General features: G+C 38.6%; 1 pseudogene; it reads left to right on the top strand.

The window, feature by feature from the left end:
• Positions 1–3218: 3218 nt before the first annotated feature.
• LOC123628219 overlaps positions 3219–25401 on the top strand; it is an 84353-nt pseudogene continuing 62170 nt past the window's right edge.

Below are 25401 nucleotides of genomic sequence, written 5' to 3'. Positions count from 1 at the left end.
ATAGGGGAAAGATGTAAAGAAAGGTATAAATATGAAGATGTATTCTTAATAAGGAAGGTTAAAAAGCAAAGAGAATAATTTTGTATGAAAAGGAATCTTGTATAGTAGATTTTTGTCCTAAAATAAAATGACTGATTATTTAGGACAGGAAAAATTTAAGACAAAGCAGAAAGTCCAAATTTTTTTTACATAGATGATTTGAGTAAGTTGTGATATGGTTTCTGAAAAGAAATTTATGAAGGAATTTTATATGTGATAAAGTTGGCTACAATTAAAACAAAACACTTTTTATTTTATTTTATTTTTTAAATTTCAGCTCTTCATGAGGGTACAAAAGCTCAGGTTATATACATTGTCCGTGTCCCACCCATCCCCCTGAGTCAGAACCTCAAGCGTGTCCATTCTCCAGACAGTGTGCCTGGCACTCACCATGTAGTCATACCTCCATCCCCTCCGCCCACCCCCCCACCTCCCCGAGTCAGCACCCTTAAGCATGACCATTCCCCAGACGGTGCGCAACCGCACTCATCATGTAGGCATAGACCCATCCCCTCCCCCCACCCTTCGTCTCAGTCTGATATCCAATTGGTACCCTTCCCCGATGTGCATTTAGGTGATGATCAGGGAAATCAATTTTCTGGTGAGTACATGTGATGCTTGTTTTTCCATTCTTTGGATACTTCACTTAGTATAATGGGTTCCAATTTTCTCCAGGAGAACCAAAGAGATGTTGTATCACTGTTATTTCTTATAGCTGAGTAATACTCCATGGTGTACATATACCACAGTTTACTAATTCATTAGTGGATTGATGGGCATTTGGGTTGTTTGCACATCTTTGCAATTGTGAATTGTGCTGCTATAAACAATCGGGTACAGGTGTCTTTGTTATAGAATGACTTTTATTCTTCTGGGTATATGCCCAATAATGGGATTGCTGGATCGAATGGTAGGTCTACTTGAATCTGTTTAAGGTATCTCCATAATGCTTTCCACAGGGGTTGCACTATTTTGCAGTCCCACCAGCAGTGTATGAGTGTTCCTGTCTCTCCACATCCACGCCAACATGTGTTGTTTTGGGACTTTTTGATAAAGGGCATTCTCACTGGAGTTAAGTGATATCTCATTGTGGTTTTGATTTGCATTTCCCTGATGATTAGGGATGTTGAGCATTTTTTCATATGTTTGTTAGTCATTCTTAGATCTTCTTTTGAAAAATTTCTATTCATGTCATTTGCCCACTTTTTGATAGAGTTGCTTGATTTTTTCTTGCTGATTTTCCTGAGTTCTAAACAGATTCTTGTTGTCAGTCCTTTATCTGATGTGTAGTATGCGAAAATTTTTTCCCATTCTGTAGGCTGTCTGTTTATTTTCATGACTGTTTCTTTGGCTGTGCAGAAGCTTTTTAATTTAATCAAGTCCCATTCCTTTATTTTTCTTGTTGCTGTGATTGCTTTAGGGGTTTTCTTCATAAATTCTTTGCCTACACCAATGTCTGTACGAGTCTTTCCTACGTTTCCTTTAGAATTCTAATCATTTCCCATTTAAGGTTGAAATCTGTTATCCACTCTGATTTGATTTTTGTGAGAGGTGAATGTTGTGGGTCCTGTTTCAGTTGGATTAATAGTAACAGGGGTAGTTGTTCTGGTTGGCTTGCTCCTCAGCCTGGCAGGGGAGTTATCTATAATACCATAACTGTCCACAATCTTACTGCTTCCCTTACAATACTAGCCAGGTAAATTGGACATGATTTCCAGCTCCTCCAAAAATCCTTAGATTCCTCAGCCAAATTTACACTACATAGCCAAATAGCCTAGATTATTTATTGACCGAACAGTGTAGGGTTTGTGCTGTGAAAAATACTTTCTGCTGCATATATGTAAGCACTAATGGACAGATTTTTTAAAAAATACAAATAAGATTCCAGAGCAAGTTACATGGCTACTCAATTTTCATAGCCTCACTGCTCAAAAGATATGGGACTCCATTAAAAGTTATCTCGCTTCCATTCCCTATTTCCTACCATTACTGAGACCAATAGTCGTCATCCTGTTATTGTCACTTTTAGTCCCTGATTTTTATTCTCTTAGTACAATTAGTGATTTCCGGGATCCAACCGTTCTATATCAAACTGATGGTGACACAGGGAATCCAACCTATAACATCTGTTAAAAATCTCAGTCCCTATATATCATAAGCTCAGTCAGAGAGAGATTTTTGCCACCTCCCAAAGGATAGAGATGACAACCCTATTGAGTAGGTAGCAGTTCTCAAGATGAGACTTTTGGCCCTGCTCCTTAAGAGTAAGGAGCATTAAATCTCTCAGGGGCGAAAGTGACAGCATAGGGACAAAACTCGGGCCCCTCATCCCTGAACATGGAAGTCAACATAGCCTTGTGTAATTAACTACACAAGAGCTAAAACAAATAGTTTCCTAACTTCCAGAATTCAGCCCATACCCATATAAGGGAAGGGCTAAATAAAGTATCTGTTTGTGAGTAACGTATTTCAGGACCACTAAAACGAGACACTGACAGAAGCTGATAAGGCACCTGACTGCAAAGAAATCAGACCTATCCGGATCTAACTGCCTCAAGCCAGAATAGAGCCCCCTATTGATATTACCTTGACTTTTTCCTCATTATATTCTCACTCTAACGCTAAAAATAATGCTCAGGAGTAGAGATTTAACTTGCTAATGAGACATAGGACACATGAAGAAATGGGTGATAGAACTACACCATGCAAGAAAATCTCCACCTCTACACACATACACATCACCCTTTTCCCACCCAAACCTCTTTAAAACTCTCCCTTAACTCCCTTCAGGGAACCAGGCAGGAATGTTTTTCTCCTATGCCAACTCCCTTGCGCTCCAGCATAAGCCCCAATAAAGTCTTGTCTGGGTAAACTTGCTCGGCCTCTTGTCAATTTCCATTGCATCCAAATCCTAAGGGCCCATAGTAGGTAACAACGTATCTTTCATTAGATTCTCTAAAATGCGAAAAAGATTATAAACTGCTTCTTTGAGACTTTGGTAAAAAGTTAGTTAGTTAAGGCTGGTAAGCATTCACTCTTGTCACCACTGATGATATCCTTTCTCATGATTTCCTGTCCTCAGTTATAGGTGGTTCCCTCTCACCCGATGTTTACAGCGAAACAAATTAGAATCTGAGACTTCAGGCCCCAGATAAACTGTAAACTGCTAGAAGTGGGTGATGGCTGAGAAACTAGGTTGTGCAATCCATGCCTCCTTGACTAAATCAGTGCTGCGTGTTTCAAGAGTATGATACTGGTTGTGAAGTCTTCCGTCAGTGCATCGGGAAGTTCCAGTACCGAGAAGCAGCCGGACCACATGAGGCTTTCAACAAACTCTGGGAGTTTTGCTGTCAGTGGCTGAAGCCAAAGATGCTCTCTCAGGAGCAAATCCTGGAGCTGCTGGTATAGGAGCAGTTCCTACCCAACCTGCCCACGGAGATAGAGACCTGGGTGAGGGAAAACCGACAGAGAATAGAGTAGGACTTGTGTCACTGATAGAAGACGTACAAAAAAAACTTGAGATGCCAGAGCAACAGGTGAGAAAAAAGTTTGGGATCTTTGTAACTGACTCAAATGAAGTATCGAAGGCAGCTAGGACTAGACCAGAGTTTTTGTCTCTGTGTCGTTCCCCAACCCTAGGATTTCGCCACAGTTCTTTCATATTTCTCCTCTGCTAGAAACAGCACATGGGTCAGTTGGCTCTACCGCTATCAGATGCCATTCCCCTTCTACAACATATAGTGTATAATGTCCCCAGTACTATTCTTAAATAAAATTCAAATATAACATAACGTACTTGAGCGCGACAAACAAAAGGAACAATATATTGTTCTATGGCCTGCAGGCCCACTGTGGCCATGGCCTGTTTTAGCATACCTCATGATTTTAGCTTTGTCCAAGTATTGTTTAAAGAAAAAGAAGAATAGGAACAGGAAACAGATAGAATATGGCACACAAAATCTAAAATATTTACTATCTGGCTCTTTATAGACAAAGTTTGCCAACCTTGAGTCACATGAAGTCTAGAATAGACATAAAAGAAAAGAAATAAAGAGCAATTTATTACAATCTGATATGAATTTCAGCATATACATGTTTGGGCTTGATTGCACCAGCAGACATCATGAAGTCCTCAGATGCTGCCTCTATGCATAGAATCACTCACTGGGAATAGGACAGTGAGAAATTCAGACTGGTTGATTGATCATTGTAATATTCTTCAATATGGTAGCCAGTAGCTGTATGTGGCCACTGGACACTTGCAATGTAGCTGGTGAGACTGAGAAACTAAATTATAATCCAGCTTAATGTTAAGTATTTTTTTTCCATTAAGTTATCCATACATGTAAATGGCCACATGTGGCTAGTGGCCACCATATTGGACAGCACAGCTCTAGACAAAGGCTTGGAAGAATGGGATCCTTTCTGTGTGGGGTGGCAAGTGCAGGACCTCTTTCTTTAGACTGAAACAGGAGCCGCACTTTTCACTGCCATTTTAAGAATCATTTGATTCATCAGCTGGAAATCCAGAATGGTTCTCTAGACCACTCTATGTGTAGGCCCAGGTAACTGAATTTTTCAAAGAACCATGTGGCAGAACTTTTGAGATAACCACATATTGAGAATTATTTGCCATTTTTTATAGAACATTTCTTATAGAGCCATAAATATAATAAGTTTGGTCTCTGCATACTTAAGCCTAAGATAGCTTTCACAGACCAAACTATGCTGAGGCACAGCTAACTTGGTATTTCCAATACCTGGTACTAGAACCTTTGAAGAAACCAAGCTTTTCAGTATTATTCCACCATCGTTTAAGCATTATTTTAAGAACTGGCCACTTTTCACCCATTAGTATAAGAATTTTTCGTTAGAGTTGAGCTTTTTGTGCTGGATGGCAAATATAGAGGTTCTGTCCATCCTGTGTTTTATTTGATTATCAACAGAGATGAGAACTGCGCATTTCTGGGAGAAGTGAAAAGTGCAGATCCTGTTTCAGTCTTTAGACTGAAACTTTTGAAAAAACCACTATGTTGATGATCATTTGCAATTTTTTTATAGCAGTTTTCACCATAATTGTGATAAGCTTGATCTCTTCATCCCTAAGCCTAAGATAGTTTTGCAGACCAAACTATGCTGAGGACCAGCTAACTTGGTGTTTCCAATACTTGGTATGAGAACCTTTGAAGAAACTATTCTTTTCAGTATTATTTCACCATCGTTTCACCATTATTTTAAGAACCGGAGCACTTTTCACCCTTTAGTATAACAATCCTTCATTGGAGTTGAGATTTCTGTGCAAAGTGGCAAGTGCAGGGCCTCTGTAAGTCTTGTGTTTGATTTAATTATCGACAGAGATGAGGAGTGCGCATTGGTGTGAGAGGTGAAAAGTGCAGATCCTGTTTCTGTCTTTAGACCATTATTTTAAGAACTGGAGCACTTTTCAACGGTTAGGATAAGAATCCTTCTTTGGAGTTGAGACTTTGTGTGGGGTAGCAAGTGCAGGGCCTCTGTCAGTCCTGTGTTTGATTCGATTTTTTACAGATATGCAAAGTGTGCATTTTTGTGGGAGGTGAAAAGTGTGGACCCTGTTTCAGTCTTTAGACTGAAACTTTTGAAAAAACCACCATGTAGATAACTATGTACCATTTTTATAGCACTTTTCACCATAATTGTGGTAAGGCTGGTCTCTGCATCCTTTTTTTTTTTCTCTGTAGATTATTTTATTTTTATTTTATTTTATTTTTTTTAATTTCAGCTCATCATGGGGGTACATAAGTTTAGGTCATATACATTGTCCATGTCCCGCCCATCCCCCTGAGTCAGAGTCCCAAGCGCGTCCGTTCTCAATCTGCAGACAGTGCGCCTGACACTCATCATGTAGTCATACCTCCATCCCCTCCCCCCTGACCTCCCCGGGTCTGCACCTTCAAGCATGACCATTCCCCAGAGGGTGTGCAACGCACTCGTCATGTAGGCATACACCCATCCCCTACCCCCACCCCCCATCCCAGTCTGATATCCAATTGGTATCCTTCCCTGATGTACATTTAGGTGATGATCAGGGAAACCAGTTTTCTGGTGAGTACATGTGATGCTTGTTTTTCCATTCTTTGGATACTTCACTTAGTATAATGGGTTCCAGCTCTCTCCAGGAGAACCAAAGAGACGTATCATCGTTATTTCTTATAGCTGAGTAGTACTCCATGGTATACATATACCACAGTTTACTAATCCATTCGTGGATTGATGGGCACTTGGGTTGTTTCCACATCTTTGCAATTGTGAATTGTGCTGCTATAAACATTAGGGTACAGGTGTCTTTGTTAGAGAATGACTTTTATTCTGGGTATACGCCCAATAATGGGATTGCTAGATCAAATGGTAGGTCTACTTGAATCTGTTTAAGGTATCTCCATATTGCTTTCCATAGGGGTTGCACTAGTTTGCATTCCCACCAGCAGTGTATGAGTGTTCCTGTCTCTCTGCATCCACGCCAACATGTGTTGTTTTGGGATTTTTTGATAAAGGCCATTCTCACTGGAGTTAAGTGGTATCTCATTGTGGTTTTGATTTGCATTTTCCTGATGATTAGGGATGTTGAGCATTTTTTGATACGTTTTTAGGCGAGTCTTATGTCTTCTTTTGAAAAATTTCTATTCATGTCATTTACCCATTTTTTGATAGGATTGTTTGATTTTTTCTTGCTGATTTTCCTGAGTTCTCAATAGATTCTTGTTATCAATCTTTTATTTGATGTGTAGTATGCGAAAATATTTTCCCATTCTGTAGGCTGTCTGTTTATTTTCATGACTGTTTCTTTGGCTGTGCAGAAGCTTTTTAATTTAATCAGGTCCCATTCGTTTATTTTTGTTGTTGCTGTGATTGCCTTAGGGGTTTTCTTCATAAATTCTTTGCCTAGACCAATGTCTGTAAGAGTCTTTCCTACATTTTCTTCTAGAATTCTAATCATTTCCCATTTAAGGTTTAAATCTGTTATCCACCGTGATTTGATTTTTGTGAGTGGTGAAATCTGTGGGTCCTGTTTCAGTCTTCTACATGTGGCTATCCAGGTTTCCCAGCACCATTTATTCAATAGGGACTCTTGTCCCCAGAGTATGTTTTTGTCTATTTTGTCAAAGATTAGATGGTTATATGAGGATGCTTTTATATTTGTGTTTTCTGTTCTGTTCCACTGGTCTGTGTCCCTACCCTTGTGCCAATACCAGGCAGTTTTAAGCACCACAGCTTTGTAGTATAGTTTGAAGTCTGGCAAATCAGTACCTCCCATTTTGTTTTTATTGCTTAAGATTGCTTTTGCTATATGGGGTCTGCTCTGATTCCATACAAAGTGTATAATTATTTTTTCTAAATCTTTGAAAAATGATGTTGGTAATTTAATAAGAATTGCATTGAATCTATAGATTACTTTGGGTAGTATAGACATTTTAACGATGTTAATTCTTCCAATCCATGAGCATGGTATGGATTTCCACTTATTTACGTGTTCTGCAATTTTTTTCCTTAGCGTTTCATACTTCTTTTTATAGAGGTCCTTTACCTCTTTAGTTAAATATATTCCTAGATATTTTATTATATTTGTTGCTATTTTGAAAGGTATTGAGTCCTTAATTTGGTTCTCCGATTGAATGGTACTGGCGTATATGAATGCCTCTGATTTGTGTGTATTGACTTTGTAACCTGAGACATTACTGAATTCGTTAATTAATTCCAGGAGTCTCCTGGTTGAGTCCTTGGGGTTTTCCAGATACAATATCATGTCATCAGCAAAGAGTGAGAGTTTGATATCTTCTGTCCCTACTTGGACACCTTTGATTCTGCTGTCTTGTCTGATAGCTCTTGCAAGGACTTCCAATACTATGTTGAAAACTAAGGGGGACAGTGGGCAGCCTTGTCTGGTTCCAGTTCTGAGTGGGAATGCTTTCAATTTTTCCCCATTCAGTATGAAGTTGGCTGTGGATTTGTCATATATGACTTCTATTATTTTTAGGTAGGTCCCATTTATGCCTATGTCGTTAAGTGTTTCTATCATAAAAGGCTGTTGAATTTTGTCAAATGCTTTTTCTGCGTCTATTGAGAGGATCATATGGTCTTTATTTTTGCTTCTATTTACGTGGTTAATTACATTTATAGATTTTCGTATGTTGAACCAGCCCTGCATCTCTGGGATGAAGCCTACTTGGTCATGATGAATTATTTTTTTAATCAGCACTTGGATACGATTTGCTAGGATTTTATTGAAAATTTTTGCATCTACGTTCATGAGAGAATTGGTCTGTAGTTTTCTTTTTTTTGTTGCATCCTTTCCTGGTTTTGGTATCAATGTTACATTGGCTTGGTAGAATGTGTTGGGGAGAATTCCATCCTTCTCGATATTGAAGAATAGTTTATGTAGCATGGGCAGCAGTTCATCTTTGTATGTATGGTAAAATTCAGGTGTGAAGCCATCTGGACCAGGGCTTTCTTTTTGAGAAGGTTTTTTATTGCTGTTTCAATTTCAGTTCTTGATATTGGTCTATTCAGGAATTCTATTTCTTCCTGATTGAGCTTGGGAAGGCTGTGTGTTTCTAAAAATTTCTCCATTTCCTCCTCATTTTCCAATTTGTGTGCATAAAGATTTTTGTAATATTCATAGATAATGTCATGTATCTCTGTGGATTTCGTTGTGATTTCTCCTTTCATGTTCCTGATGGAAGTTATTAAAGATTTTTCTTTTCTGCTCTTGGTTAGTCTAGCCAGTGGTGTGTCTATTTTATTTATCTTTTCAAAGAACCAAATTTTTGTTTTATTAATTTCCCTTATAGTATTATTGTTGTCTTTTTGATTTAATTCTGATTTGATCTTAATAATTTCTCACCTTCTGCTGGGTTTGGGGTCAATCTGTTCTTCTTTCTCCAGCTCTTTGAGTCTATTCATTAAGTTGTCTATATGTAAGTTGTCTGTCTTTTTCAAATAGGCATTTATGGAAATAAATTTTCCTCTCAGGACTGCTTTAGCTGCATCCCATAGATTTTGATAAGTTGTGTCACCTTTGTAATTTAATTCAAAGAATGTTTTGATTTCTGACTTAATTTCTTCCTTTACAAAATTGTTATTCAGGAGAAGGTTGTTTAGCTTCCATGACTTTGAATAGGAATGAGAGTTCCTGTTAGGGTTCATTATTATTTTTATTCCATTGTGATCTGAGAAGATGCAGGGTATGATTTCGTTTTTTTTAATTTTTTTAAGACTTGCTTTATGACCTAGGATATGGTGAATCTTAGAGAATGTCCCGTGAGCTGATGAGAAGAATGTATATTCAGTGGATTTCAGGTAGAATGTCCCTTAGATGTCAGTCAGGCCCATTTGTTCTAGCATTCTGTTTAAGTCTACTATGTCTTTGCTTATTTTCTGCTTGGAGCATCTGTCCTGTGCTCTCAGTGGGGTGTTAAAGTCTCCAACTATTAAAGTGTTGTTGTCTATCATTTGGCTTAGATCGAGTAGGATTTGCTTTATGAATCTGGGTGCGCCTAGATTGGGTGCATATATATTAAGTATGGTTATGTCTTCTTGTTGAATTGTGCCTTTCACCAGTATGTAGTAACCGTCTTTGTCTTTTATTACTTTTGTTGGTTTAAAGACTAAGTTATTGGAAATTAAAACTGCCACACCAGCTTTCTTGTAGCTACCATTTGCTTGAAATATCAAGTTCCATCCTTTTATTTTCAGTCTAAATGCATCTTTGCTGGTTAAGTGAGTTTCCTGAAGGCAGCAGATACTTGGTTTGTGTTTTTTTATCCATTGGCCCAGTCTATGTCCCTTGAGTGGGGAATTCAGGCCATTGACATTTAATGAGAGAACTGATAATTGGGATAGATTTCTGTTTATCTTATTGGGTAGAACTTCATTGCTATGTTTTCTCTCTTGAGCCATTGTGGTGGCTAGAATTTGATCTTTAGCTCTTGGGTGGTTTTACATTCGTGGGTCTTTGTTGTGATGATCCGTGTGTAACTCTCTTTTGAGTACTTCTTGGAGGGCTGGTCTTGTCTTGGTGAATTCCCTCAGTCCTTGTGTATCTGAGAATGTCTTAATTTCTCCTTCATATAGAAAGCTTAGCTTAGCTGGGTACAAGATTCTAGGCTGGGCATTATTCTGTTTTAGAAGAGTGAGAATTCGGCCCCAACTTCTTCTTGCTTGTAAAGTTTCAGTTGAGAAATCTGGCGTAATTCTAATGGGTCTCCCTTTGTATGTTACTTGTTTCTTTCTCCTTACAGTTCAAAGAAGGCTCTCTTTAGTGGATATTTTGGTCAGTCTGACGACTACGTGGCATGGTGTTTTCCTATTTGCTATGAATCTACCAGGGGTTCTTTGAGCTTCTTGAACCTGTATATCTAGAGTTTTAGCAAGGCCTGGGAAATTTTCTTCTATTATGTCTTGAAATAGTTTATCCAGCCCTTGCTTATTATCTTCTTCACCTTCAGGGATGCCTATAACTCTCACATTAGGCTTCTTCACATAATCCCACATTTCTTGAAGACTCTGATCTTTTTTCTTATTTCTTTGCTCTATCTCTGTGACTGTCTTATTTAATTGGAAAGAGTTATCTTCGATCTCTGAGATTCTGTCTTCTATTTGATCTACCCTGTTCTTGAGACTTTCCACTGTGTTTTGTAGCTCCCTGAATAAATCCCTCATTTCTAGGAGTTCAGTTTGTTTTTTCTTCAATATGTCTATTTCTTTAGTGAATTTTTCTTTCAAATCTTGGAATTTTTTTGCGGTTTCTTTGCATTGGATATCAATTTTTTCTTGTATATCATTCAGCTTATTTATAACCCAAGACTGAAATTCTTCTGGTAACATGTTGGTATTCTGAAACTGGTTTGTGCCAATTGGAGGAGAGTTGGTATTTCTCTTTGGGGGCGAGGTTTCCGTTTGGTTTTTTGTGCTCCCCATATTTTTCCGCTGAGCCCTTCCCATCTGGCTCTATCGTTAGATCTTTTCTCACAGCTTTAGTCTAGTTAACAGCACGTCTTGTACTCTGTTCTTAGGCTGTGAAACAGTCTAGGTATGTTGCTTCCTTTATCTAGAGGGGGAGACTGTTGTGTGTTGTTTAGAGTTTTTTTTCTGTCTCAGTTGGGGGACTGCTTCTGACGGGTCCACCCCCAGAGGGTTGGCTTGACCTAAGACTGGTTTGGCAAGTTAAATCACTGTGTTGTGGACTTTCAGTTAGTAGACAGGATTCACACTATTTGCAAGCAGAAAGCCTCTTTTCCCTCTCTTTTTCTTTTTTTTTTTCCCCCTGACTTTTGGTTCTTCCTCTGGATGTGTGGTTTCTGTATGTTTCTGCAGGAAAGACACTGGCTAGGCGGAGGAGGTGGTGCCCTCACTCACTCAGTGCCCCAGGTGCTGCAGCTCCCATGGGCAAAGGTCTACACTGTCCCAGTGCTCCCAAAGTCCGGGCTCCACACTCTTGCGTCTGGGGAAGCACTCAGTGTTCACATCTGGGAAGGGGACCTGGAGAGGGTCTAGGGATCAGGGGATGGAGCCTCCTGGGGAGCCGCCTGGCACCCTATGGCTCTGCCACAGTTAGACCTTGGCCCGCACAATTGCTGCTGCCCACCCGCAGATCACTGGCACTGGGGGGCAATTTTCAGGGTCCGATAGGAATCAGAGCTGGGGATCTGGAGCACTCAGGAGTATACAGTAGCTCCTGGGCTTTCCTCGGAGCTCCATGTCTCCCATGGTGATTCTGCACCAATTTCAGTCAGATCCCTGACCGAGTGGATGTGGGGGTCAGTGGAGAGATCAAGCCGCTTTGCTGTGGGGCTGAACCCGCCCCACTCACGGGTGAGGCAGGCATGGCCGTCCTGCACTCCACTGTCTGTTTTCCGTCCCTCACTCTCCAAATTATCTCGGTCTGATTTCCCACTCGCCTCTGGTTTTTCCTGTTCCCTGTGTCCCACGGTGATTCTCCGTGGGTTCACCGCACCTTTCCTGTGGAGAAGCAATCCTCTAGCATTGTGGCAGGTGGAGATCCACGCCTTCCTCTCCGGGAGCACAAATCCAGGAGGTCACCTCCACTCTGCCATCTTTAAACCCCTGCATCCTTAAGCCTAAGATAATTTTCGCAGACCAAACTATGCTGAGGCCCAGCTAAGTTGGTATTTCTAATACTTGGGATTAGAACCTTTGAAGAAACCTTTCTTTTCAGTATTATTCCACCATTGTTGCACCATTATTTTTAGAACCGGAGCACTTTTCACCAGTTAGTATAAGAATCCTTCACTGGAGTTGAGATTTTTGTGTAGGGTGGCAAGTTCAGGGCCTCTGTCAGTCCTGTGTTTGATTTGATTATCACCATAGATGAGAAGTGTGCATTTGTGTGAGAGGTGAAAAGTGCAGTTCATGTTTAAACTGAAACAGGATCCATACGTTTCCCTGTTACTTTAAGAATCATTCTATTCATAAGCTGGGAATCAAAAATGTTTCTCTAGACTAAATTATATTTAGGCCCAGGTAACTGCATATTTCCAAGAGGTATGTCACAGAGCTTTTAAAATAACCACTATGTTATGAATTATTTGCCATTTTTAATACACTTTTCACCATAATTGTAACATGGTGAAAGACTGAAACAGAATCCGCACTTTCCACTGTTATTTTAAGGACCATTTGTTTCATCAGCTGGGAATCGAAAATGGTCCTGGTAGAGTAATCCATGTTTTTGCCCTGGTACCTGGATATTTCCAAGAAGTATTTTGGAGAACTTTTGAAAGAACCCTTATGTTAAGAATTATTTGTTTTTTCTTATAGCACTTTTCTCCATAATTTTATCATGGTTGGTGTCTACATCCTTAAGCCTAAGATAATTTTCTCATGCAAAGCTATGCTGAGGCCCAGCTAACTTGGTATTTCCAATACTGGTTGTAGAGCCTTTAAAGAAACTATTATTTTCAGTACTATTCCACCATCGTTTCACTATTATTTTAAGATCAGTGGAATTTTTCATCAATTTAAGAATCCTTTGTTCTAGTTGATGTTTGTGAGAGGTGGCAAGTGTAGGTCCTCTGTCAGTCCTTTGTTTGATATGATTATCACCAGAGATGAGTAGTGCTCATTTCTGTCAGTCTAAAGAGTGAAACAGCATCCGCAATTTTCACCATTATTTTAAGAATCATTTGATTCATCAGCTGGGAATCCAGAATGTTTCTCTAGACAAATCTACATGTAGGCCAAGGTGAGTGGATATTTCCAGGAAGTATGTAGCAGAACTTTTGAAATAACCACTATGTTGAGAATTATTTGCCATTTTTATAGCACTTTTCACCATAATTGTAACATGGTTGGTGTCTACTTCCTTAAGCCTAAGATAGTTTTTACCGACAAAGCTATGATGAGGCCTAGCTAACTTGGTATTTCCAATACTGCTTACAGAGCTTTTGAAGAAACCATTATTTTAAGTATTATTCCACCATCATTTCAGCATTATTTTAACATTGGTAGCACTATTCATTGTTAGTTTAAGAATCTTTTGTTGGAGTTGATTTTTGTGACAGGTGGCAAGTTCAGGTCCTCTGTCTGTCCGATGTTTGATTTGATTATCACCAGAGATGGGAAGTGTGCAATTTTGTGAGTCTTTAGACTGAAATAGGATCCACACTCTTCACCGTTATTTTAGGAATCATTTGATTCATCAGCTGGGAATCAAAAATTGTTCTCTAGACTAATCTAGGTTTAGGCCCAGGTAACTGGATATTTCCAAGAAGTATGTTGCAGAACTTTTGAAATAAGTATTATGTTAGGAATTATTTGACATATTAGATAGCATTTTTCACCATAATTGTAACAAGGTTGGGCTCCTCATACTTAAGCCTAAGATAGTTTTCCCAGAGGAAACTAGGCCAAGGCCCAGCTAACTTGGTATTTTCAACACTTGGTACTAGAGCCTTTGAAAAAACCATTATTTTAAATATTATTCCACCATCATTTCATGATTATTTTAAGAACCTTAGCACTTTTCACTGTTATTTTTAGCAATCCTCTGTTGGAGTTGATTTTTGTGGGAGGTGGAAAGGGAGGGTCCTCTGTCAGTCTCGTGCTTGATTTGATTATCACCAAAGTTGAGATGTGCACATTTTGTGAAAGGTGAAAATTGCGGATCCTGGTTCAGTCTTTTCACTGTCATTTTAAGAATCATTTGATTTAGCAGCTGGGAATCTAAAATGACTGTGGTAGTCTAATCTATGTTTAGGCCCAGGTAACTGAATATTTCCAGGAAGTATGTCACAGAACTTTTGAAATAACCATTATGTTAAGAATTATTTGCCATTTTTATAGCACTTTTTGCCATAATTGTAATAAGGTTGGTCTGTACATCCTTAAGGTTAAGATAGTTTTTGCAGACAAAACTCTCCTGTTGTCTGCCAATTTGGTATTTCTGATACTTGGTACTAGAGCCTTTGAAAAATCTGTTATTTTTAGTATTATTCCAGCATTGTTTCACCATTTTTTTGTAGAATGGTAGCATTTTTCACTGTTCTTTTAAGAATCCTTTGTTGGAGTTGATTTTTGTGAGAGGTGGAAAGTGAGGGTCCTCTGTCAGTCCTTAGTTTGACTTGATTATCACCAAAGATGATAAGTGCGCATTTTTGTGAGTGGTGAAATATGTGGATCCTGTTTCTGTCTTTAGACTCAGGTGGAAAGTGTAGGGCCTCTGTCAGTCCTATGTTTGATTTGATGATCACCAGAGATGAGAAGTGAGCATTTTTGTGGGAGGTGAAAAGTGCAAATCTTGTTTCAGTCTTTTCACACTTTTCTCCATTATTTTAAGAATCATTTGATTTATTAGCTGGGCATCGAATTAGTTTTCATTGACTAATGTATGTTTAGGCCCAGGTAACAGGATATTTCCAAAAAGTATGTCGCATAACTTTTGAAATAACCATTATGTTAAGAATTATTGGCCATTTTTTTATCACTTTTCACCATGTTTGTAATATGGTTGGTGTCTACATCCTGAAGTCTAATATAGTTTTGGCAGACAAAGCTATGCTGAGTCCCAGCTTACTTTGTGTTTCCAATACTTGGTACTAGAGCTTTGAAAAAAACTGTCATTTTATGTATGATTCCACCATTGTTTCACCATTATTTTAAGAATGGTAGCACTTTTCACCATTATGTTAAAAACATTTGATTCATCAACTCGGATTAGAGAATGGTCCTGGTAGGCTAATCTGTGTTTAGGCCCAGCTAAATGAATATTTCCAAAAATTGGTAGGAGAGCCTTTAAAATAACCACTATTTTTAAGATTTTTTTCACCATCTTTCCCCACTATGTTAAGTGCGTTTTTACTTTTCCCCATTATTTGAAAAAGCATTTCATTCATCTGGTCAGAGTCAAAAGTGATTTTGGCCGCAAGTTTATATTTAGGCCCAGGTAACTGGATATTTCCAGGAAGTAGGTCGGAACATTTTTGAAATAACCATTATTTTAAGAAATATGTCACCATTTTTTTTTTGCAAGTGAGAAATAAGTTTTTTTATTCCTATAGTGTAAAAATCCGTGCTTCGGGGTTCAACAAATTCTTGGGAAGCATATTCTGCATCCTGCTGGTTGTGGAAGTGTTTTCCCTGCAAAAAGTTGAGATGCTTGAAGAAGTGGTAGTCAGTTGGGAAGATGTCAGGTGAATATGGCAGATGAGGCAAAACTTCGTAGCCCAGTTCATTCAACTTTTGAAGCATTGGTTGTGCAATGTGCGGTCTCCCATTGTCATGCAGAAGAATTGGGCCCTTTCTGTTGACCAATGCCAGCTGCAGGCATTACAGTTTTCGGTGTATCTCATCAATTTGCTGAGCATATTTCTCAGATGGAATGGTTTCACCAGGATTCAGAAAGCTGGAGTGGATCAGACTGGCAGTAGACCACCAGTGACCATGACCTTTCTTTGGTGTAGGTTTGGCTTTGGGAAGTACTTTGGAGCTTCTTCTTGGTCTAACCACTGAGTTGGTCATTTTGTTGTCGGTTATTTGTATAAAATCCACTTTCTGTCGCATGTCACAATCCGATTGAGAAATGGTTCATTGTTGTTGCATACAATAAGAGAAGACGACACTTCAAAACAGTGATTTTTTTTTTTTTTTGGTCAGCTCATAAGGCACCCATTTACCAAGCTTTTTCACCTTTCCAATTTGCTTCAAATACCATTTTTAAAGGGATTTAGCACTTTCCACCATCATTTATGATGATTTGTTTCATCGGCTCAGAGCTTAAAATGGTTTGGCAGACAAATCTATGTTCAGGCAAAGGTAACTTTGTATTTCCAAGAATTTTATAGCAAAGCCTTGAAATAATGATTATTTGAGGAATTATGTCACCATCTTTTCACCACTATTTTAAGAACGGTACTAGTTTTCACCATTATTTTAGTAATCCTTGGTTGGAGTTGATTTTTGTGAGAGGTGGAACGTGAAGGTACTGTGTCAGACTTTTGTTTTAGTTCATTATCTTCAGAGATGAGAAGTGCATATTTTTGTAAGAGGTGAAAGGTAAGAGGTGATCCTGTTTCAGTCTTCTCTATGTGGCTATCCAGTTTTCCCAGCACCATTTATTGAATAAGGGTTCTTTTCCCTCATTTATGTGTTTGTCTGCTTTGTCAAAAGTTAGGTGGCTATTCGAAGGTGGTTTTATATCTGAGTTCTCAGTTCTGTTTCATTGGTCTATGTTTCTGTTCTTGTGCTAGTACCATGCTTTTTTAGTTACTATAGGCTTGTAGTATCGCTCGAAGTCTGGTAAACGAATGCTTCCCCATTTGTTCTTTTGGCTTAAGGTTGCTTTTGCTATACCAGGTCTTCTCTGGTTCCATATGAAGTGTAGAATTATTTTTTCTAGATCAGTGAAAAATGATGTTGGTATTTTAATAGGGATTACCTTGAATCTGCAGATCACTTTGGGTAGCATAGACATTTTATCAATGGTGCCTCTGCTGACCCATGCACATGGTATGCTTTTCCACGTGTTTACGTCCACTGCTGTTTCCTTCCTCAATGTTTTGGAGTTCTCCCTGTAGAAGTCTTTTACCTCCTCAGCTAAATATATTCCCAGGTATTCTATTTTCTTTGTTGGTATTGTGAAGATTATTGAGTCTTTGGTTTGGTTCTCAGTTTGACTGTTGGTGGCGTATAGGAATGCTACTGATTTCTGTACATTGATTTTGTAACCTGAGACTTTGGTCAACTTGTTTATCAATTCCAGTATTCCCATGGCAGAATCTTTGGGGTTTTCCAGATGTAAGATCATATCGTTAGCAAAGAGTGATAGTTTGACCTCTTCTTTTCCCATTTGGATGCCCTTGATTTCCTTCTCTTTTCTGATTGCCCTGGCTAGGACTTCTAACACTATGTTCAACAGAAGTGGTGATCAATGGCAACCTTGTGTGGTTTCAGTCCTAAGTGGGAACGCTTTCAATTTTTCCCCTTTTGATATGATGTTGGCTTTGGGTTTGTCATATATGGCTTGTATCATTTTTAGGAAAATCCCATCTCTGCCTGTTTTCTTAAGCATTCTTCTCATAAAAGGGTGCTGACTTTTGTCAAATGCTTTTTCTGCATCTAATGAGAGGATCATATGATCTCTGTTTTTCCTTCTCTTTATGTGGTGAACTACATTTATGGATTTGCTTATGTTGAACCATCCCTGCATCTCAGGGAGGAAGCCCACTTGGTCGTTATGGATTAGTTTTTCGATAAGCACCTGAATTTGGTTTGCTAGTATTTTGTTGAGAATTTTTGCATCTATATTCACAAGGGATATTGGTCTGTAGTTTTCTTTTTCTGTTATGTCCTTTCCTGTTTTGGCATTGGGGTGAGGTTGGCCTTATAAAACATGTTGGAGATGATTCTTTCCTTCTCAATGTTGTTGAATAATTTCTGAAGGATAGGCCCCAGTTCTTCTTTATAGGTCTGGTAAATTTCAGATTTGAAACCACCTGGTCTGGGACTTTTTTTTTAGGAAGGTTTTTTTATTGCTGCCTCATTTTCAGTTCTTGATATTGGTCTGTTCGGTGTTCTATTTCTTCCTGATTGAGCCCAGGGAGGCTGTGTGTTTCTAAGAGTTCGTCCATTTCCTCCACACTTTCATGTTTCTGTGCAGAGAGGTTTTTATAGTATTCATAGATAATACATTGTGCTCCTGTGGCATCAGTTGTAATTTCCCTTTTTCCATTTCTGATTGTGCTTATTGGAGTCTTTACTTTTTTGATTCTGGTTATTGTAGTGAGAGGTCTGCCAAATTTGTTTATATTTTCAAAGAGCCAACTTTTTGTCTCAATTAATTTTCAGTATATTTCTTTTATTATTGATTTCATTTAGATTTGCTCTGATCTTCGTTATTTCTTTTCTTCTGGGTTTGGGATTGGTTTGCTGCTCATTTTCCAGTTCCTTGATATGATTCACTAAATTGTTGATTTGTGCTCTTTCTGTGTTTTGGATGTAGGCATTTAGGGCTATAAATTTTTCTCTCAGGACTGCTTTAGATGTATCCCACAGGTTTTGATAACTTTTGTCCCCTTTACCGTTTAGTTTGAAGAATCTCTTCATTTCATCTTAATTTCTTCCTTGACTCAGCTGTCATGTAGCAGTAGGTTGTTTAGTTTCCATGACTTTGTGTAGAAATGAGTGTTTCTGTTTGAGTTGATTTCTAATTTTCTTCCACTGTGGTCTGAGAAGATACATGGTATAATTTCTATTTTTAAAAAATTTCTTGAGACATGTTTTGTGGCCTGCGATGTGATCAGTCTTAGAGAATATTCCATGAGCTGATGAGAACATATATTGTATGGTTTGTGGGTAGAATGTTATATTAGGCCCATTTGTTCTAGAGTTCTGTTTAAATGCATTATTTATTTGTTCCTTTCTGTTTGGATGATCTGTCCTATTCTGTCAAATGGGTGTTGAAGTCCCTGATTATTACAGTGTGGCTGTTTATCCTTTTGTTTAGATCAAGTAGGATGTGCTTCATGAATCTGGGTGCTCCTGTCCTGGGTGTGTATATATTTAGAATTGTTATGTCTTCTTGTTGAATGGTTCCCCTTACCATTATATAATGACCATCTTTGTCTTTTTTTACTTTTGTTTATTTGAATTCTATGTTATTTGTTATGAGAACAGCTGTAGCAGCTTTCTTTTGTTTTCCATTTAAATGGGATATTGTTTTGCATGCCTTCACCTTCAGTACTTGTGGGTTAATATGTGTTTCCGGGAGATAGAAGCTATGTGGCTTGTATTTTTTTTAATCCATTCAGGCAGCCTGTCTCTCTTGAGCGGGGATTCAAGCCATTCACATTTATTGAAACAATTGATAAGTGGAGTAGATTTCTGTTTATCCTGTTGAGCATCACTTTGTTGTTCTGTTTTACCTCTTGATCCATTGTGGTATCTGGGCTCTGACCTTTATCTTTTGGGTGATTTTACACTAGTGGGTGTCTATTGTGTTGACCCATGTATAATGCAGTTCTGAGTACTTCTTGCAGGGCAGGTCTAGTCTTGACAAATTCCCTCAGTGCTTGCTTGTCTGAGAAGGTCTTTATTCCTCCCTCATATAAGAAACTTAGTTTTTCATCATATAAAATTCAAGGCTGGCTGTTATTCTGTTTGAGGAGACTGAAAATAGGGCCCCCATCACTTCTGGCTTGTAAGATCTCAGTTGAGAAGTCTGCAGTTAGTCTGATAGGTTTTTATTTGTAAGTTACCTGATTTTTTTGCCTTTCTGTTCATAGGAGTGACTCCTTCATGTTTACTTTGGCAAGTGTAATGACTATTTGTTGTGGTAATTATATTTTTGCGATGAATCTCCCAGGAGTCCTTTGAGCTTTTTGTATGTGGATATCTTGATTTCTAGCCAGGTCAGGGAAATTTTCCTCGATTATTCACTCACATAGATTTTCCAACCCTTGTTTATCTTCTTCTTTGCCCTCAAGGATGCCTGTGATTCTTATGTTTGGCCTCTTTACATAATCCCACATTTCTTGTAGGCTTTTTTCATTCCTCTTATTTCTCTGTTGCTTTTCTTCAGCTGAGTTGTTTATCTCAAAAGCGTTACCTTCAAGCTTTGATATTCTTTCTTCTGCCTGGTATAGCCTATTCTTAAGGCTTTCCAGTGTGTTTTGTAAATACTTGAATGAATTTTCATTTCCACAAGTTCTGTTTAGTTTTTCTTTAATAATCTGATTTATTTAGAGAATTTTTCATTTATTTCCTGTATTGTTGTTGTGACTTCTTTGTTTTGGGTTTCTATCTTATCTTGTATTTCATTGACCTTCCTTAGAATCCATATTCAAAATTCTTCATCTGTCATTTTAATCTTTTTTTTTAGGTTGGTATCTATTGGTGAGGACTTATTTTTTTTTTTTGAGGGTATCCTTTTGCTTTTATTTCTCATATGTCCAAAGTTCTTTTGCTGGTTCCTTCTCATAAAGCTCTCAATTGAGATCTGAGAGTGCTGGGGCTGGCTTATGCACCAGTATCCGAGTCCCTGAAGATTGGTCTCTGACTATGCCAGGGAGAGGAGTGCTGATCCTGAGTTGCCTTTGGGATACTTTAGTAGGTTTGATGAACCTCTGGGGTTACACCACTGTGGTGGCTCTGCTTTCAGTGCCAGGCTTGGCTTGGGAACATACCCGCACCATAGAGAAACTGTATTCTCAGCACTGAGCCCTGTCGTGATTACTATGGGAGGGGAGAGGCTGTGATCTCCCTGTACCACTCTGGTGTCCTTCCCACCTGAACAAGCTGCCAGTGAGTGATACCATGAAATGCCACTGTGGTGGTTCCACTCTCAGTGGCAGGTTCAGCGGGGAATGTGCCCCCGCTGCAGAGAAGCAGGCTTCTCAGCACTGAGCCCTCTTGCAGTTGCTATGGGGTGAGAGGATCCACAGCTACAAGCTGTCTTGAGCCAAAATTACTTTCTGTGATGCCAGGAATGGAGGAGGTCTCCAGGTGTAAGAATGCTGGCTCTCTGTTCTCTTGTGGGACTCTCACAGGAAGTGACCCTTTTGTGTCTCATTGTTTGCCAGAGTCCCCTATATGGGGGAGGGGTGCCCCCTTATCCTTTCACTGGGCTCCAGACCACTCCAGATTTGGTCGCTCTCCTCTCTTCTCTCTCTTCCTCTTTCTCAGCTTTGTAGTCCTTCTTGGTTGGGTCCCTGGATACCTCTGCTGTCTCTCCCTGTGACCCACACCTGAGCCACAATTGTCCTCCGCTCTCCTCAGTCTAACACGCTACCCTTCAGGCGGGACTGTGAGACAAGCTATATCTCTAGTCAGATATCTTGGCTCTCTTCCCCAGTAAATATTTAAAATCAGCCTTGTTTGTGTACTGGTTATCTTCTATTTATTCCTTCATACCCACTTTCTACCCTGCCTTTTGCCTGAGAAGTTCTCTGAGGGCTCCCCCCACCATCGCTGTGTACTGCAGTAAACTTTGGTTTCCCTGGTAGTTATGCAGATTACCCCATTTGGATGTTTTGTGTCTCATCTCTTTCTTTCCCAGATTGTAATTGATACAGACAACTTTTTTTCTTTTTACCTAAAACTGTAGTTGTGGTTGTGCGTTTGTACTTCACCTGTAGTATGAGGTTGTATTTACTTCTTTGTATTTTGTATTTAAGTTTATAGAATGGAATTGAAGATTGCCATATTTCATGCTTTCTTGAAAATAAGACAGATACTGCGCCTACATAGAAAGAGCATAATTCCCAGGAATTGCACCTTGTAACAAGTTGGAAAGCCAGAAACCTACAGAATATTTTTCAAAACCCTTAGCCTGTCATGAGGTCTCTTGAATCTTGGCAAGAGTTTAACCTTATGCTCTTCTCCACTGAGCCAATTTACTTACTTTAAAGGTGGGCTCTACTCTGTGTCTGGGTAGGTAGTGTCGCAGCTATCTGGTCCATGATTGATTTAATATCTGGCTTTAAAACAACTCAATTCTTTTTTTTTACTTATATAAGTTTATGTATACACAAAATCATATATTATTCCATAAATGGGAAATAAAATCTCTTATTATGAGTAGTGGTGTAAAACTTTATAGAGAAATACAATGAAAATAAAATGATGCTATTCAGATCAGCAAGTGTTACAAGGTCTTTTAAAAATCTTAATGTTGAATTAATACTTTCTCATTGAATACATTAAAATGATTAAAAGAACATGTAAGGAGATATAACTTTATTATTTTTTGGTTTGCTCTATTAGTGGGCCATAGATAATAGCACCAGGGTTCCATGTCCTGATGTTTGGAGAACTCCATGTTTTTGCCCCTGCTGTGGTCTCAACCCACAATGCCTTCCTCCGCCTGATTTCTTTGCTAAGATCCTATCCATCCTTCTTTTTGAAACTTTCCTTCAACTAACTTTCCTCTTAGCCTACACAAATCTCTCCTTCTTAGAACTTCCTGACACTGTCTACCCTATTCATGCTAGCTTCTGGTTGTTCATGTTTTGATTTATTATTTCAATAGTTTATATTTTGTGTCTTATCCCCCAAACTATGTGTAAGTTTTTATCTCCAAACTATAAAAGGGATAGATACTGGGACCTATGTTTCTGGGATCCCATATCTAGTAGGAGTTCATTAAATGTTTGCTGAATTGAATAGATTTGACCCAAAGTAAGTTAGGTACTGTTTTTTGTAACTGTGAGTATAATTCACAGTCATAGTATGTTTTTGTGTCTGGGAGGGGTGCATAATTTATATCTTTGCTTCTTCTTGTTTTCATGGAAATTATATTCTATGAGGAGATATAGATAGTAAACTGACACACATATAACTACATAATATAATGTCAAGTGCAGTTAAGTGGTATAAAGAAAGTAAATCAACATGCATCGATAAAGAGGTTGGGTTTAGTTTTTAGATTTGGTGATCTACGAATCCCCGTCTGATGAGATGACTTCTAAGGACAAACCTGAATGAAGTGAAGCAGGGATGTATGTGAAATTTAGGGGACAAGCATTTTAGCTAGAAGCAAAACAAGACCTGAGAATCTGAGTTGGGACTGTGTTTGGTGGAGGCCAGCATGGAGAAGAGCAGGGAGCAGAGGGATATGCCACTGCAGAGGTGGCAGGGCTGGATTAGGTAGTGCCTGATAGCCATGGTAAAGATTTGAGAACGAATGAAATGACGTGATCTGATACATATATATATATTTTTTTCAGCATTATATGTATGATTTTTATGTATATATATTTATTTATTTATTTATTTATTTCAGCATTATGGGGGTACAAATGGTTAAGTTACGTACATTGCCCTTGCCCCACCACCCGGAGTCAGAGCTCCAAGTGTGTCCATCCCCAGATGGTGTGTATTGCACTGATTATGTATGTATATACCCATCCTCTTCTCCCCCTTCCATCTACCCTACAGCTGATTAATGTTATTCCTATATATGGACTTAGGTGTTGATCACTGAAACCAATTTGATGGTGAGTACATGTGGTTTTTCTTTTTCCATTCTTGAGATACTTTACTTAGTAGAATGGGTTCCAGCTCTATACAGGAAAATACAAGAGGTGTTATATCACCATTATTTCTTATAGCTGAGTAATACTCCATGATATACATTTACCACATTTTATTAATCCACTCCTATATTGATGGGCACTTGGGTTGTTTCTACATCCTTGCAATTGTGAGTTTTACCACTATAAACATTTGGGTGCAGATGTCTTTTTTATAGAATGTCTTTTGTTCTTTTGGGTAGATGCCCAGTAATGGGATTGCTGGATCAAACGGTAGAGCCACTTGTACCTCTTTAAGGTATCTCCATATTGCTTTCCACAGAGTTTCCACTACTTTGCAGTCCCACCAGCAGTGGATGAGTGTTGCTATCTCTCCACATCCATGCCAACATTTATTGTTTTGGGACTTTTTGATAAAGGCCATTCTCACCGGAGATAAGTGATATCTCATTGTGGTTTTGATTTGCATTTCCCTGATGATTAGAGATGTTGAGCATTTTTTCATATGTTTGTTGGCCATTGTTCTGTCTTCTTTTGAAAAGTTTCTGTTCATGTCCTTTGCCCACTTTCTGATAGGGTTGTTTGATTTTTTTCTTGCTGATTTTCCTGAGTTCTAAATAGATTCTAGTTATCAACCTAGAGACTCCTAGAATTGATAAATTAATTCAGTAAAGTCTCAGGGTACAAAATAAATACACACAAATAAGATGCATTCCTACATGCCAATAACAGTCAGATTGAGATCCAAATCAAAGACTCAATACCCTTCAAAATAGCAACAAAGAAAATGAAGTACCTAGGAATATATTTAACTAAGTAGGTAAAAGACTTCTACCTGGAGAACCATGAAACACTGAGGAAAAAAATAGCAGAGGATGTAAAGAGATGGAAAACCATGCCATGCTTGTGGGTCGGAAGAATCAACATTGTTAAAATGTCTATCCTACCCAAAGTGATCTACAGATGCAATGCAATCCCTATTAAATTACCAACATCATTTTTCACAGATATAGAAAACATAATTTTATGCTTCATATGGAACCAGAGAAGACCCTGTTTAGAAAATGCAATCCTAGGCAATAAGAACAAAATGGGAGGTAATCAATTTACCAGACTTCAAACTATACTACAAGGCTATAGTAATTAAAACAGCTTGGTATTGGCACAAGAACAGGGACATTGACCAGTGGAACAGAATTGAGAAGCCACCTATAAAACCATCCTCATATAGCCATCTAATCTTTGACAAAGCAAATAAAAACATACACTGGAGAAAAGAATCCTTATTCAATAAATGGTGCTGGGAAAACTGGATAGCCACATGAAGAAGACTGAAACAGGATCTACATCTTTCACCTCTCACAAAAATCAACTCACAGTGGGTAACAGACTTAAACCTAAGGTGTGAAACTGTTAGAATTATAGAAGAAAATGTTGGAAAAACTCTTATAGACATTGGCCTAGGGAAAGAATTTATGAAGAAGACCCCAAAGGCAATCACAGCAACAACAAAAATAAATAAATGGGACCTGATCAAATTAAAAAGCTTCTGCACAGCCAAAGAAACTGTAATGAGAGCAAACAGGTAACCTAGAGAATGGGAGAAAATTTTTGCATGCTACACATCCAATAAAAGGCTGATTGGTATTTTTAAAAAATCATTTCAGCTGCTGTGTATAGAAGAGGCTTAAGGGGACAAAAAGAGAAGCAAGAGGTCAGTCAGCAGGCTCTGGATCTGTGCCAGGGGAGGTGAGCATGGCTTGGAACCCAACGATATTAGTGTCTGAAGTAAGAAGCAGTAACATGTCAGGGATAAATTTTGAGAGTAGAGCCAACTATATCA

Source organism: Lemur catta, chromosome X, assembly GCF_020740605.2.
Source record: "Lemur catta isolate mLemCat1 chromosome X, mLemCat1.pri, whole genome shotgun sequence".
Classification (NCBI taxonomy): Eukaryota; Metazoa; Chordata; class Mammalia; order Primates; family Lemuridae; genus Lemur; species Lemur catta.
Note: the sequence above shows the minus strand (reverse complement) of the source record. Positions and strands in the feature narration are given on the sequence as shown.